Source organism: Siniperca chuatsi, linkage group LG2, assembly GCF_020085105.1.
Source record: "Siniperca chuatsi isolate FFG_IHB_CAS linkage group LG2, ASM2008510v1, whole genome shotgun sequence".
Lineage (NCBI taxonomy): Eukaryota > Metazoa > Chordata > Actinopteri > Centrarchiformes > Sinipercidae > Siniperca > Siniperca chuatsi.
In genome coordinates, this window is record NC_058043.1 from 5,917,286 (window position 1) to 5,931,366 (window position 14,081).

Sequence of the window (14,081 nt, forward strand, 5' to 3'; positions counted from 1 at the left end):
GATGATATTTTTAGTACTTTTTACATTTGGACTTCCAATATAAATTACAGTTTTAATTAGTTGTTGGTATTGAGTGACTTCAAGATAAGATAGAACCTGATTTATCCCGTGGGAAATTGTTGTGCAACAGTTGTAGTCCAAAGTAGGAAAGAGTGCAAATAGAAAATAAATATAAAAATATTAGAATAAAGATTATCAGTAAGGTGCAAAAACCCAAATGTACACAATGTCAAAATATAACGGGTTAATGGTAAGGACCACAGATATGTATGAGAAGTGGTATATAGCTATGTATGTACAACATAAAATCTGAAATACAGGTAAGTGTATATGGTTAACGTTATAATGATGTATTTCATGTATTTTCATTGGGGTTGAACAGCGATAACACTACTTTCGTATTCTGTCTTTAACTGTAAAAAGTACCAACAGAATCCAGTGGGAGCGACAGGACTGTTACATGACTCAATAATGATAATACTATTAATATGTCATATACTGTATATATATGATGTATTAATATATACACTGTTGTACCTGAATTCCACTTCATCAAACTGTTCATATTCAGTTCATATCTACTATTCTATTATGTAGCAGCCAGCAGATAATAAACACCAAGCGTTCACAGCCACAGTGTATTTTACTGATTCACCCGGCAACAAGCTGAGTCACAGCGCTGCCAGCCTTCCTGCCAATCTGATTACCATGGCAACCGCATGTGTGTGTTTGCATGTGTGTGTGTTTTGCTGAGTCACGGGACCACCATCTACCCATCAAACACCAGCCTGGTTTCCATGGAGACTAACAACAGAATAATATAACAGTAATAAAACAATAAATCTTAATCGTTCTATTTTTAAACTGGGATCTGGTTCAGTCAGTGATTTGATTACATATCTGCTGTGACATAACAACAATGACATAATCATGCACTTTTTCAGTACACATACAAGAAATGCAATCAACGTGTTTTATACTGAAAATAAAAAAGTATACAGAAAAACAGCAAAAGCATGTTTATATTACAGAGAAAGTGCACAAGTTAAACCAATGACGATACCAAACGCCGTTGATGTCATGCATCCCTCCGTCTTTGTTTATCGGTGAGCTGGACTTTTATTTTGGTTATAACCCCCACACACACACACACACACACAATGTCTTTTATTGTTTACCTGTGATCAACTTTCCATGTTCTCACTGCACCCACGGCAGTGTTGTGGTCAGAGCCAATAAGAAACACTCATACAGGCAGGAATTACATTCTCTGATTTCACTTTTGCCTTGCTGTCACAGCAGCACACTTGTGGAAGTTAACTGTAATTTGTTTTTTAGAGAGGGTGTATGAGGTTGTAAATGCACCATATAAATGGAAGGAACTAAAGAAGACTTTAAAACTTGAAGATCTCATCCCATTGGATGATTTTAAACTTTTAATTTTGGACCTTTTTAGAGATGTGTGTGACAGTTTCTGATGCTGTTTGTGTGTGACTGGCTGTGTTATTATTATTGTGTGTTCTTATTTCTTCTGCTGTACTCGGGTCTCTTCTCCAAGAGATGAAATGATTAAATAAAGGTTTTAATAACAACAACATCCTGTAATGAGGGGCAGCAACTGTATTCATACAGTTTGTATTCATATTATTAAATATGAAAGATGCCTGAGCAAGGATTTACCATCAGGGTGCTTTCTATAGTTTACTCTTGAGGCCTTAAACACTGTTTAAGGTATTTACATTTGGATGGCTTAGTATCTGTTATTATATTATTTTGCAATTTTACCACAGTAGTCTACAGGTGATCAAAAGGTGTGACACAACATGTTTATCTCTACTATAAAGAAATGCAACATTTTGCATTCTTTTTTTTTGGGGGGGGGGTTGTTTTCTGTAGAAAGGTTTTAATTGTTATTATTGTAATTGATTGGGACTGGATATATTGGCTATTTAAGTACCACCTGTCTGTTTACACTTAAGATGGCCACCTTAAACAAGTTGCACCCGCACAGGCAGCCAGTGCAATAAAAAGAAGCTTACTGGGACCAGTTTCACCCATACAGAGTTGGTTCAGATTAAGTTTTAATCTTACAGTAGACAGTTTCAGAGAAATAAAGACTGACTTTTAGGAAATGAAAGCCTAAATAGTTACTCAGAGCTACATGCTGTATTTCCATTATAACAACAGTGACACCTGCTGACAAGGCAAGTATTTATAAAGCATTAAAAGAAAGAATAAATAAGATGATTTTTTTTTAAAACAGTAGAAATACAATAGATTTAAAAGATTTAAGAAGTGAAAAAGTATCTTTGAATGACCACGGGAAAGGCAGTGGAAAACAGAAACGTGTTAAGCCTTGTTTTAAAGGAGGCCTCACGTGTTCTGGGAGTTTATTCCAGATCTGCGGTGCATAGAAACTGAAAGCTGCTTCTGCATGTTTGGTTCTGACCCTGGGGACAGTGAGTAAAACCTGTCCCAGATCATGTAAGAGCTCTGGCTGGCTCGTAACAGATGTGTTGTGGCCCCAAACCATTCAGTTCTTTGTAAGTCAATATTATTTTTTGATGCATAGGAAACCAGTTCATGTGTTCCACTTTCTTAGTTTTAGTGAGGACTCAGCAGCGTTCTGAATAAGCTGCAGCGGTCTGATGGATTTTTTACAGAGACCTGTAAAGACACTGTTACAGTAATCAAGTCTACTAGAAACAAAAGCATGAACACGTTTCTCTGAGTCTCGTTGAGACAGTTAAAAAAAGGCTTACAAAAAGGGCTTGTGATTTGTGTTGTCTGTATGCTTATATTTCATACCAAATAAAAATAAAATGTAATAATGTACCCATTTAAAATGCCTTTGTAGCTATAAAAGTCTCCCAGTGGGCATGTTTTCTGCTTTAGTGAATGTAGCTGAGCAGCTCGAAGTGGTTACTTGTTTTTTAGTTGTAAAAATGTCTTAAAGAACCCAGAACACAAAGCAAATTATAGCTGTGAGTTGGGGCCGGGCATTTTGAGGAAGAGGAAGAAGAAGAAGGAGGAAGAGGAGGAAGATGAAAAAAGAAGACAAATGCAGTCCATCAGCAGAACATCCCGGACCACAGTTATAAAATGAAGACACACCTTTCTAATCCACACGGCACAATGGCCGAGTGGACATTAGCGAATTTATTCTCCATCACGCAGGACTCAAACTCACAACGTTAAACACCAAGAGCAAGTCATGATCTACCAACCAAGAAAGCATGTGTTAGTTTGGTGTCAGTTATGCAAAAAATGTGAGTGGAAGCAGCTGAAGCTTGTCAAGGGCTGAGTAATGAGTTAATAATTAGAATCAGGTGTGTTAGAGCGGGGAGATACCTAAAAGATGCATGGCAGTAGCTCTCCAGGAGCAGGGTTGATGACTACTGATATGAGATGTTCATTGTCCATCACCCGGGTCTTGATCATATTGAGCTACCCGCAGAAACAGGAAAATCAGAGGTGGCTTCACACTAAGACTTAAGGCTTAAAGGCAGATTTCAAACTAATGTCAAAAATGCAGTTATCAAGACTGTGGACTTCATCTAGACAACATAGAGATGTCTGTAATTTATTTTTACAAAGACCGATTGCTCCATAAATGACAAACTGATTTTTAAAGATGCTCTATTTCCATCGACTGTTTACTGGTTTACATGAGGAAAGAATTCAAAATACTGTCAAAAATTCAGTTTTTCAGATACAATTCTGAAAATTACCACATTAAAACTACAACATTTTGTAATTTTTTTTTCATAATTAGTCTGAGATAGTCAAGAATAAGGCAGCTTTGTGCACCAGATGTTAAATTTCTGTCTGAAGTCTGATTATTTTTGGATTTAAGCCAAAGTCAAAGACTATGTTTTTGGAACCTGTCTCCAACTCCTGCACCAACCCTGTTTTTAACTACTTTTAATGATAATTCATTTTCTTTCAACTGTAGAAAACCTTGTGCCATCCAGTTCTGTCTGTCAGATAAGAAGGCTGTGAAAAAGTCAGACAGTTAGAGACAACTAATCCTACTTCTACTTGAGTCAGGAGGATATTTGTAGTACACTGTTCCCCTCTGACATTGACTACCTACTGTATGTGTTTCTAGGAAAAAACCCATCATGTTAGACACAGTTTTAGTCTTTGTAATGTAAACCACAGCAGTTGGTGATAATGTTTTACATCTTCTTACAATTTACTGATCAAAACAAACACCTCAAACATAAAATATTCATCTGACTTGGCCACAAAAGATGTTTCCTGATACTTTCAAAAATTAGCCATTAGGCATCTTTCCAGTTGGTCCAGGTTTTTTATTTATGAGTTCAACCACATTCAAAGCTGTTATGAATCACAGTAACATAAAGTCATAATTAACATCAGTTAGTAAGAAAACATGCCCCTTGAAAGTTGTTTTAGTAAATTTACAGCACTTTATGGGACATGGAAAAAGACTGGTATAATGCCAAAGAAGTTAATTTCTCACGTCACTTTTTCAACTTTCATCATAATCAAAAATGTCACTGCTATGCTCATCATTAATCACCATCTTCGTCATTAACATCAGGCTGAGACCACTGGTAATATCTTCAGCGGAAGGTCATTCCCAGCGGTAACGACTGGAAACAGCTTCTCAGTGAAAGTGTGTGTGAAGGTGTGTATGTGTGTGTTAGTATCAGCATCAGAAAATGACAGTTTTCCTCTGTTCCAGTCCAGATGAACTCTGATCCTCTGGAGCTTCTTCTTCACTGAGAGAGCAGTGGGGGGATCTGATGGGGAGATTTTTTTATATTTACCTTCATGAAACACTAGTGTCCATAATCCAGACTTTATGTCTGTGCGTCCTGTCCTTCGGAGAGATTCTGCTGCCAAACCCAGAGACCAGTCTGTACTGTCTCCAACCTCAACATCCCAGCTGTGAATCCCTGAGTTAAAGCCAACAGAGCCCAGGACAATACGATAACAGTCAAACCTCTCTGGGTTTTCAGGAAGCGTCTGTCTCTGTCCACGTCTCGCACTGGTCAGATCTGCAGACAGGGTGAGTTCTGGATGAGCAGAGTTTGGATCCAAAATCACAGGAGTGTAAGAGACCATCTCCTTCATCTTGTTCCAGATGTTGAAGGTCAGGTTGCCCAGGTGTTTGGCCTCATCTATCAGAGCTCCTGAGACCAGCTCTGGATCATCCAGCAGGGGGCGCTGCTGGATTCTTTCCACTGCAGCCTTGTAGTTCTGCAGGAATGAGACGTCTTCAGCTTCCAGATCCTCCTCTGTGGGTTTGATTATCTCTGCAAGAGCTGCTGTCTCTCTTTTAAGAGCCTCAATCTTCTCCTTCATCATCTGACTCTTCTGCTCCTCTTCCTCCCTCAGAGCAGTGACCCTGGCCTCCTCTTCCTCTTGTAGAAACCGGTGAAGCTTCTTAAACTGCTCCCTAATCTCCCTCTCTGTGTTACGGGCCTGGACCTTAATGTGTTCTGCTGTTTGATCACAGTACATGTTAACTTCTTCAAAGAGCTCAAATTTCTCCAGTAAGAGCTTCACAGAGTTCTGGAGCTCCTCTCTGCGATCCGGTGCAGCTTCATCGACGGGTCTGAATCTGTGGTTGTTTTGAATCTCGACAGATGACACACACTGGCTGCTGATGGTCCAGACAGAAGAGTTTGAGTCTCTCAGAGTGCAGACTGCAGTGAGCCTCAGACCCTGCTGAAGCTCTCTGATCTCTCTCCAGTAAGAAGGCCTCACACAGGTTCTTTAACACCAGGTTACATGGCGGGTTATTTCTTTGAGATGCAGTCTTACAAACAGGACACTCGCGTGTTTGTTTCGTTCTCCACCATATCTTCAGACAGTGTTTACAGAAGCTGTGGCTGCATGACAGAACAACAGGGTCTCTAAATATGTCCCGACAGACAGGACAGGAGAGATCCTGCTCGAATCCAGACGCCATTTTCTCTCCGACCAACTACGCTGTAAACACAGATAAGTTAGACACCTTACTTCTCTATAAAGTTATCTATCTGAGTTGTTGGTGTCTGGAAACTCACGTTAACTGGTTGAAGCCAGCAGCAGGTTGGTATTCCTGTAGTATCTCCTCCTGTGGATGGGTCCGTGTATCTTCCGTGAAACAAAACAAAACAAACGGGTCAGAATTCTGGTTCCGCTTCCGGTTTGTGAAGCTTCTCTTCTTCTTCTTCTTTTTTAACGGCGGTTGGCAACCAGCTTAATGGAGCATTACCGCCACCTTCTGTTCTGGAGTGTGGATCAATCAGTAGACTATTATCTACAATTTCCCAGGGATTTAGGGGGAAGGAAAGAAACAAGAGAAAAAAAAAAAAAAAAAAAAAAAAAAATAAAAACCCTACCTTTAGATCCTATAATACAGCCCAGTACCCCTTAAAAAACCCAACAATTCTCTCACCTGAGCTCTATCATTCATACTTAATATTGTTTTTAAAGTGAGTTTCTGCACCCCTAGTTCCTTTAGTCTATTATTCATTGTCCCTCTCTCCCTCTGATATTTCCTACAATGTAGAATTACATGTTCCACCGATTCCTCTTCCTGACACTCCTCACACATACCCGTCTGATGTCTCCCCACCATTTTTAATGTTTTATTTAGAGCACAGTGTCCCAGCCTCAGTCTCGTTAGTACCGTTTCCTCTTTTCTGTTTCCCCTCCTACCTTATTTACTTTAATACTCTTTTGGATATGGTATAAATGTCTCCCTTTCCCCACTATCCCACATTTCTTGCCATTTCTGGTTAATTTTTTCCCAGATTATACATTTTACTTCCGCTTTACTGATTCTTATTTGCATTTCTACATATTCCTTCTTTAATGCCTTCTTAGCAACCTTGTCCACTTTTTCATTCCCCTTCACTCCTATATGCGCTGGAACCCATAAAAATGTAACTAGTCCTCCCTGGTGTGTTATTCTTGTAACTGAGTAGAGAATTTCATAAAGTATATCCTGTCTACTTGACTGGAACGATACTAGACTAACTAGAGCTGAAGCTGAGTCTGTACATATTATGATTCTGTCAATTTTTGCTTCTTCCACCCAACGTAATGCGACTAAAATTGCAACCATCTCCACTGTACAAACTGCTAAGTTATTAGATGTTCTTCTATTGATTTCTATTCCTCTTGCTGGAACCACCACTCCCATTCCTGTTACCCCTGTTTCAGGGTTCTTAGTGCCATCTGTATATATTTGAGTATAGTTTTTATATACTTTAGTCATATAATCATTAAACACCCCAACCAAATCCGCACTTTTTTCTTTCCTTTTAATCTCTAATAGATACCAATCCACCCCCGGACATCTCATCTTCCATGGGGCTATGACTGGATGAACTATTGAAGAGCTGATTTTCATATCAGATGTCCCAAGCTCTTTTGCTGTTTTATTCCCTATATGACCAAAGTTGTCCTTTTTACTTCTCTCTTTCCTCCAGCATTCCTTCAGCGCTTCTTTTGTGGGGTGCGAGTCATTATGCCCCTGCAAGTTAACCCAGTAATTTGCTATTATATGCTGTCTCCTTAGTTCCAGAGGCATCTCTCCTACCTCTACCTGGATAGCTGAGACAGGCGATGTCTTAAAAGCTCCACTACACACTCTCAACGCTTGAGCCTGAATCCCATCCAATTGTTTTAAATGGGATCTAGCTGCTGATGTATACACTATACTGCCATAGTCCATTGTAGATCTTATCAGGGACACATAAACTCTTTTCAATGCTTGGCAACTTGCCCCCCATTCTCTACCAGTCAAGCATCTCATAACATTTATTACTTTTTTACTTTTTTCCACTACTCTTCTAATATGATCTGCCCATGTTAAACGGGAATCAAAAAGCACCCCCAGGAATTTGAATGTTCCTGCTCTCTCTATTTCTTTCCCATACATCCTTATTTTCAATCTTTCATCTATTCTCTTATTAGTAAAGAAAACACTTTTGGTTTTTTCCACTGAGAATCTACATCCCCATTCTTTCCCCCACTCCACCACTTTATCTACAGCTCCTTGCACTTTCCCAACTGCATAATCCATATTTTTCCCCCTCTTCCACAGAGCCCCATCGTCTGCAAAAAGTGACCTACCTACATCAGCTGGAATCTTTAAAAAGATATCATTAATCATTATTATGAATAGTAGTGGGCTCACTACACTACCTTGAGGTGTACCATTTTCTACCGTATACTGACTTGACAGTTCTGATCCTATTCTTACTTGGATATTCCTTTCACACAAAAAATCTTTTACCCAATTGAAAACTCTCCCTCCAATCCCCAACTTGTGTAACTTAATCAGAACTCCCTCCTTCCACATCATATCATAAGCTTTTTCTATATCCAAAAACACTGCAATTACTGCCTCTTTATTTTCCTGGGCTCTCCTTATTTCACCTTCTAGTCTAACAACTGCATCCATGGTACTCCTACCTTTCCTAAACCCACTCTGATAATTTGCTATCTTTTCCTTTTTCTCAAACTCATATGATAACCTTTCTGTTATCATTCTTTCCATTATTTTGCACACATTAGAGGTTAATGCTATTGGTCTATAGCTGATGGGTTTTGATGGATCCTTGCCAGGTTTCCTTATCGGAATTACAACTGCTTCTTTCCATGTTTTTGGCAATCTTCCCTCTTCCCAGACTCTATTATACAGGTGCAACAATTTCAGAAGCACACTTTCACCTAAATTTTTTAACATCACATAGCATACTTTATCTTTACCTGGTGATGATGATCTCGACATTTTTATTGCTCTCTTCATTTCTTCCATTGTAAATGGCTCATCTATTATACAATCTACTTTCTCCTTCCTTTCTAATATCCCTGGATAATGACTTATTTTCCCCTCTCTTCTTCTTCTCTCTTTGTCTGATAGGTTTTCTGAACTATGTATCTTTGCAAATGCTTTGACCATGCTCTCTGCTTTTTCCTTATTTGACACTGCTGAACCTTCCTCTGTTATTATAACCGGGTATTCCCATTCCCTTCTATCTCCTCCCATCCTCTTTATCATTCCCCATACTGCACCTACTGGAGTTGTTCTACCTATCCCATCACAAAACGTCCTCCAGCTAGCCCTCTTAGCCTGTCGTACTGTTCTTCTCACTGTAGCCTGTGCCTTCTTGTACTGGATTAAATGTTGCATATTATGGGTTCTTTTGAGTAGTCTGAATGCTTTATTCCTATCCCTTACTGCCTGCCGACATTCCTCTGTCCACCATGGTACCAATTTTCTCTTCTTCCTATTTTTATTTTTTGGAATAGACCTCTCTGCTGCTATTATTATTGCTGATGTAAGCTGATTACTCAGCTCATCGACATCTTCAGATACCTCCATCCTCATTATCTCCTCCTCACTCAATATCTGGAACTTGTCCCAATCTGCCTTCTCAAATATCCATTTTGGACTTCCATCACCTGGTCTTTTTTCCCCTCTTTCTCCAATTGAACAAACAACTGGGTAATGATCACTACCTATTGTATCACGTGTCCAAATCTCCCAGTTACTAATACCAGCCAGTGAGTTAGATACTAAGGTAAGATCTATTGCTGATTCTTTCCCTGTATTTACATTTATTCTTGTACCTCTACCATCATTCATACATACTAAATTCCTATCCTCCATCAACTCTTCAATTACCCTTCCATTTGGGTCAGTATGATCGCCTCTCCCCACACTGTACTGTGAGCATTGAAGTCTGCGCACCACACCACTTTATTTTTGTCTTGCCCTTGTATTGTCAGTAAGTTATTCAGATCCAAACTTTTGCAGGGATTGTAATAATTTATTATGACCATTTGGCCCCCCCCATCCCATATTTCCACCATTACACCTTCCTGATCTTCTCCCACACCCAGCTGTCTATATGGGATTCCTTTCTTGATAAATGTAGCACAACCCCCGCCTTTTCCAAGATCTCTATCTTTTCTTATCCCTAAATATCCATAAATTATAAAATCTAAGTTTGGTTTCAGCCAAGTTTCTTGAACACAGATAATGTCCGGTTTCACTGCCAGTGTTTTAATGAAGTGTTTAAATTCCTGACCATTAGCCAGTAAACTCCTGGCATTCCATTGTAGGAGGATTACCATAATTAAGATTAACCAACCCATGGTACATCCTGACTTGACTGAATGGCAAGGTTTTCCCTCACCTCTTCCCACGTCAGTCCTATTAATCCAAGGTGATTCACCGCTGCTTTAACCACTAGCTGAATTTTATCATTTTTGGATTTAACATCCGCAGTACTATTAATAACACCTGCAATGAATGTAACCAAGTCTCTTTTATCCACGTAAACCCTGTCATTTGATCTTTTTTCCTGCTCTTGGTTCCTGATTGTCCCTTGACTGTTACTGTTATTGCTACTACCTTTGTTCTTTCCATTTACCATGCTTGCTGCTTCAGCGTAGGTCATTTTCCTTTCTACTTTTGTCTTCTGGATTTCATTCTCGCGTTTCATAATCTCACAACCTCCGTAGGCCACATTATGAGCTCCACCACAATTACAGCACTTTGGCTGTACTCCTGCTCCACACATCCCATATTCATGATCCCCCCCACATCTTGCGCATCTTCTCTGCTCTTTACAGTTCCTAGCTATATGACCAAATCTTTGACAGTTAAAACATCTCAATGGTTTTGGAACATAAACTCTCACTGGGTAACTCAAGAAACCCAGGAACACCTTTTTTGGCACATTGTCTTCTTCAAATTCAATCAATACTGTTTCACTTTCCTTTTTCACTCCTTCTCTTGTTGTTTTCAGCCTTTGAGCTTTTATTACTTTTCCTCCCTTGATATTCTTCTTGATTTCATCCATTCCTACACTCATTGGCACTCCTGTGATGACTCCTTTACTTCCAACATCATTTTTCCCCCCCAATTTCCCTGAGCTTTCCACCTTAATTTTCCCTATCTCTTTCATTTTAAGAGCTTTCTCAACTTGACTTTCATTTGCACACCTTATCAGTAGATTACCATCATTTAGCACTTTTGCGTATATTATTTCTCCCACTTTATTCGCCAGGGATGTTGTCAAAGTAAATGGGTTGATTTTCTTCATGTCATTTTGCGATTTCTCATTAAATCTTACTATGATTGTGTATTTGTCAGGTCTTTCTCTTTGATTTCCTCTATCTCGTCATCTTCATTCTCCGATTTCTCTTCATTATCACTTCTAGCTCTTTTACTCCCTTTATCTTGATTGATATGTATCAATCTCCCTACTTCCCCCTCATTCCCTTCATCCCTCTCATCACTGCAATCCATATCAGCCCAACTAGCATTACCTACCTCTGATCCATTCACAGAACAGTCGCGCTCAACCGCCTCACAAAAGATATTTCCACTTCCACTTGTTTTTCCCGTAAACTTTCGATTACTATTTTTTCGTTCTCGGCCTGCTGATGCTGCCGCCATCTTTCCTTCCCAGCGAGACGTGACCCGGATGTCGAGTGCCCTCGGTTTGTGAAGCTTTAAAAAGAAAAATGACTTTGTTTTCTTGTTTTCGTCTTGAAATTGGTAACCGAATAAACATGGAAAACAAAACCAAAAAACAACTCTTATTTTTGTGTTATTTGTGTTATTTTGTTTGTTACTTCTTCTCTGATCTGCAGATTCTGAGGAAAAGTTTTTAAAGGTTTCTTTTGAATTGAAAATTAAGGCAAATTTTAAGGTTTTTTTTTTTTTTAAATGTAGGAAAAGGGTCCGTGTAAGTTTGTAATTTGTTTTTCATGTGAACCAAAAAAAAAGCATGAAATAACAAAATAAAAGTATGAAAACGTACAGCTACCAAGACAAAGTCCACATGAAGAGGAGGTCCGGGAGTTTGGGTAAATGGATAGTCAGATGGATCAATTGCAGGATTTAGGAGAGCGCTCTCCGTGTCTCGTGTGGAAAGTCAATGTTTATTTATTATTTAACCATGATCACGCGGCCTGCTCACTCCCAAAGAACGCACATCTGCACTCAATCACTATTCAGGTGGAGTATATATAGTTATAGTGGAGCAATGGAGACTGTGGAAAAGAGGTGAAGAGGCGAGTGCAAGCAGGTTGGAACGGGTGGAAAAAAGTGTCAGGTGTGTTGTGTGATAAAAGAGTATCAGCAAGAATGAAAGGAAAGGTGTTCAAGACGGTGGTGAGACCAGCGATGTTGTACAGCTTAGAGACAGTGGCACCGAAGGAAAGACAAGAGGCAGAGCTGGAGGTAGCAGAGCTTAAGATGTTGAGGTTCTCTTTGGGAGTGACGAGGATGGACAGGATCAGGAATGAGGACATCAGAGGGACAGCTCATGTTAGATGGTTTGGAGATAAAGTCAGAGAGGCCAGATTGAGGTGGTTTGGACATGTTCAGAGGAGAGACTGTGAATATATTGGTAGAAGGATGCTGAGGTTGGAGCTGCCAGGCAGGAGGTCTAGAGGAAGACCAAAGAGGAGATTTATGGATGTAGTGAGAGAGGACATGAAGTTAATTGGTGTGAATGAAGAGGATGCAGAGGACAGGGACAGATGGAGGCACATGATTCGCTGTGGCGACCCCTGAAAGGGAACAGCCGAAAGGAAAAGAAGAAAAGAAAATATATAGTTATAGTGGAGTCTTCCGTGCCCTTTCTTGCTGTAAGGCACGTCAGGAGGAATTATGCATGAGAAATAATGTGAAGTTCCTACTGCATTAATGCGCACTGTTACAACGGACCTCGCAGCGTGATGCAATTGTTCCGCATCGGTGGTTCAGTTATAGCACCGTTTGATTCTTATTTTTATGTTGACTCAGTTATTTAACTTGCACGTTAGAACAAGAGCAGACATGTCGTCGCACAGCGGCATCAAGTGGCCACGGTCGTCAAAGCAGCTTCATTAGTAAGTTCATACCTGTAAGATAATTACTGTATGACTTGGTGAGAGAGTATAGTGACCAGCCCTGGATGTTTTTCACCAAAACTTTTGGTGAATCAGTTCTGTTTGTGACACCCAGAGTCCCTCATCACCACCAAAAGCCCAGTACTGGTCATCCTCACCTTCATCAGATCATCTTTGGCTTGTGTTTTTGCACAGGAGGAGGACTATGGATTTTCTCCCCCATCTCTTACATTTGAAGTGCATTAGGAAGTTATCTTTTAATGGCCAGTATGAATAGAAGGAATAATTACAGCAGGCAAAAACTGCTTCAATGTTCATATGGGATTCTGATTATTGTTTTAAAACAGACTTGAAAAACTGTGAACCTATTCTTGAACCAAGTAGTTGTTTTTTTTTTTTTTACCCAAACCACAATCTTTCCCTGACCTGAAGGCATTTTTGTGCCTAAACGTAACCAGGCCGTAACCATAGCAGTGCCAGATCAGATGACGTGTTTTTGGCAATTATGATTTGTTGACGGTTTTGTAAGGCACTGGGATTGATGTTGTCCTGCGCCAGATCAGACAATATCTATATAATCTGGAGGGCAATTACAAATACATATTTTGTTTTTTAATTCGGAGAACTTGCATAAACAGCTATAAACACTTTGGCCTTTAGATGTGCTGACAGATGTCATCTGAACCAAACAACAAAGTGCCTGCAATGCTTCTAAGCCAGTCAGGTAATACAGGAATATTGTGCTTTACCTGTGATGTTTAGAGTGGACAACGGGGAAACGTAGCTATATGCTGAACCTTATAAAGCACATACTGCACTCTATGACAAATATGGTTGAAAAACAAGGCACTGATAGAAGTGTCAATATCAATAATTTAAAATAAAATGTTCCCTTTGTTTAATATTACAGTTGCTCTAAAGATTTGAAAATGTCTGTGGCCAATATTACAAAAAGCAGTGAAGATTTGGATCTGTGGTCACCTTTAACCAGACGATAGTGACATCGAAAGTTTACTAACTAGCAACTGTTCATATGTTGATCGACTTGTGTTTCCCATTTTATTTTATAATGCAGTAAGGGAGGACTCGTACACAGAGAACAAAAAAGGGATTCAGACTGAATGATTTTTACATTTCTGTTTAATACTTCACAGGGCTGTACGTTTCAGTCCATGTTGGACTTTCCTCAGTGCAAA

General features: G+C 39.5%; 1 pseudogene; it reads right to left on the reverse strand.

Moving 5' to 3' along the window:
* Positions 1-1,864: 1,864 nt before the first annotated feature.
* LOC122882572 lies at positions 1,865-11,452 on the reverse strand (annotated as a pseudogene).
* Between the last annotated feature and the right edge of the window lie 2,629 nt (positions 11,453-14,081).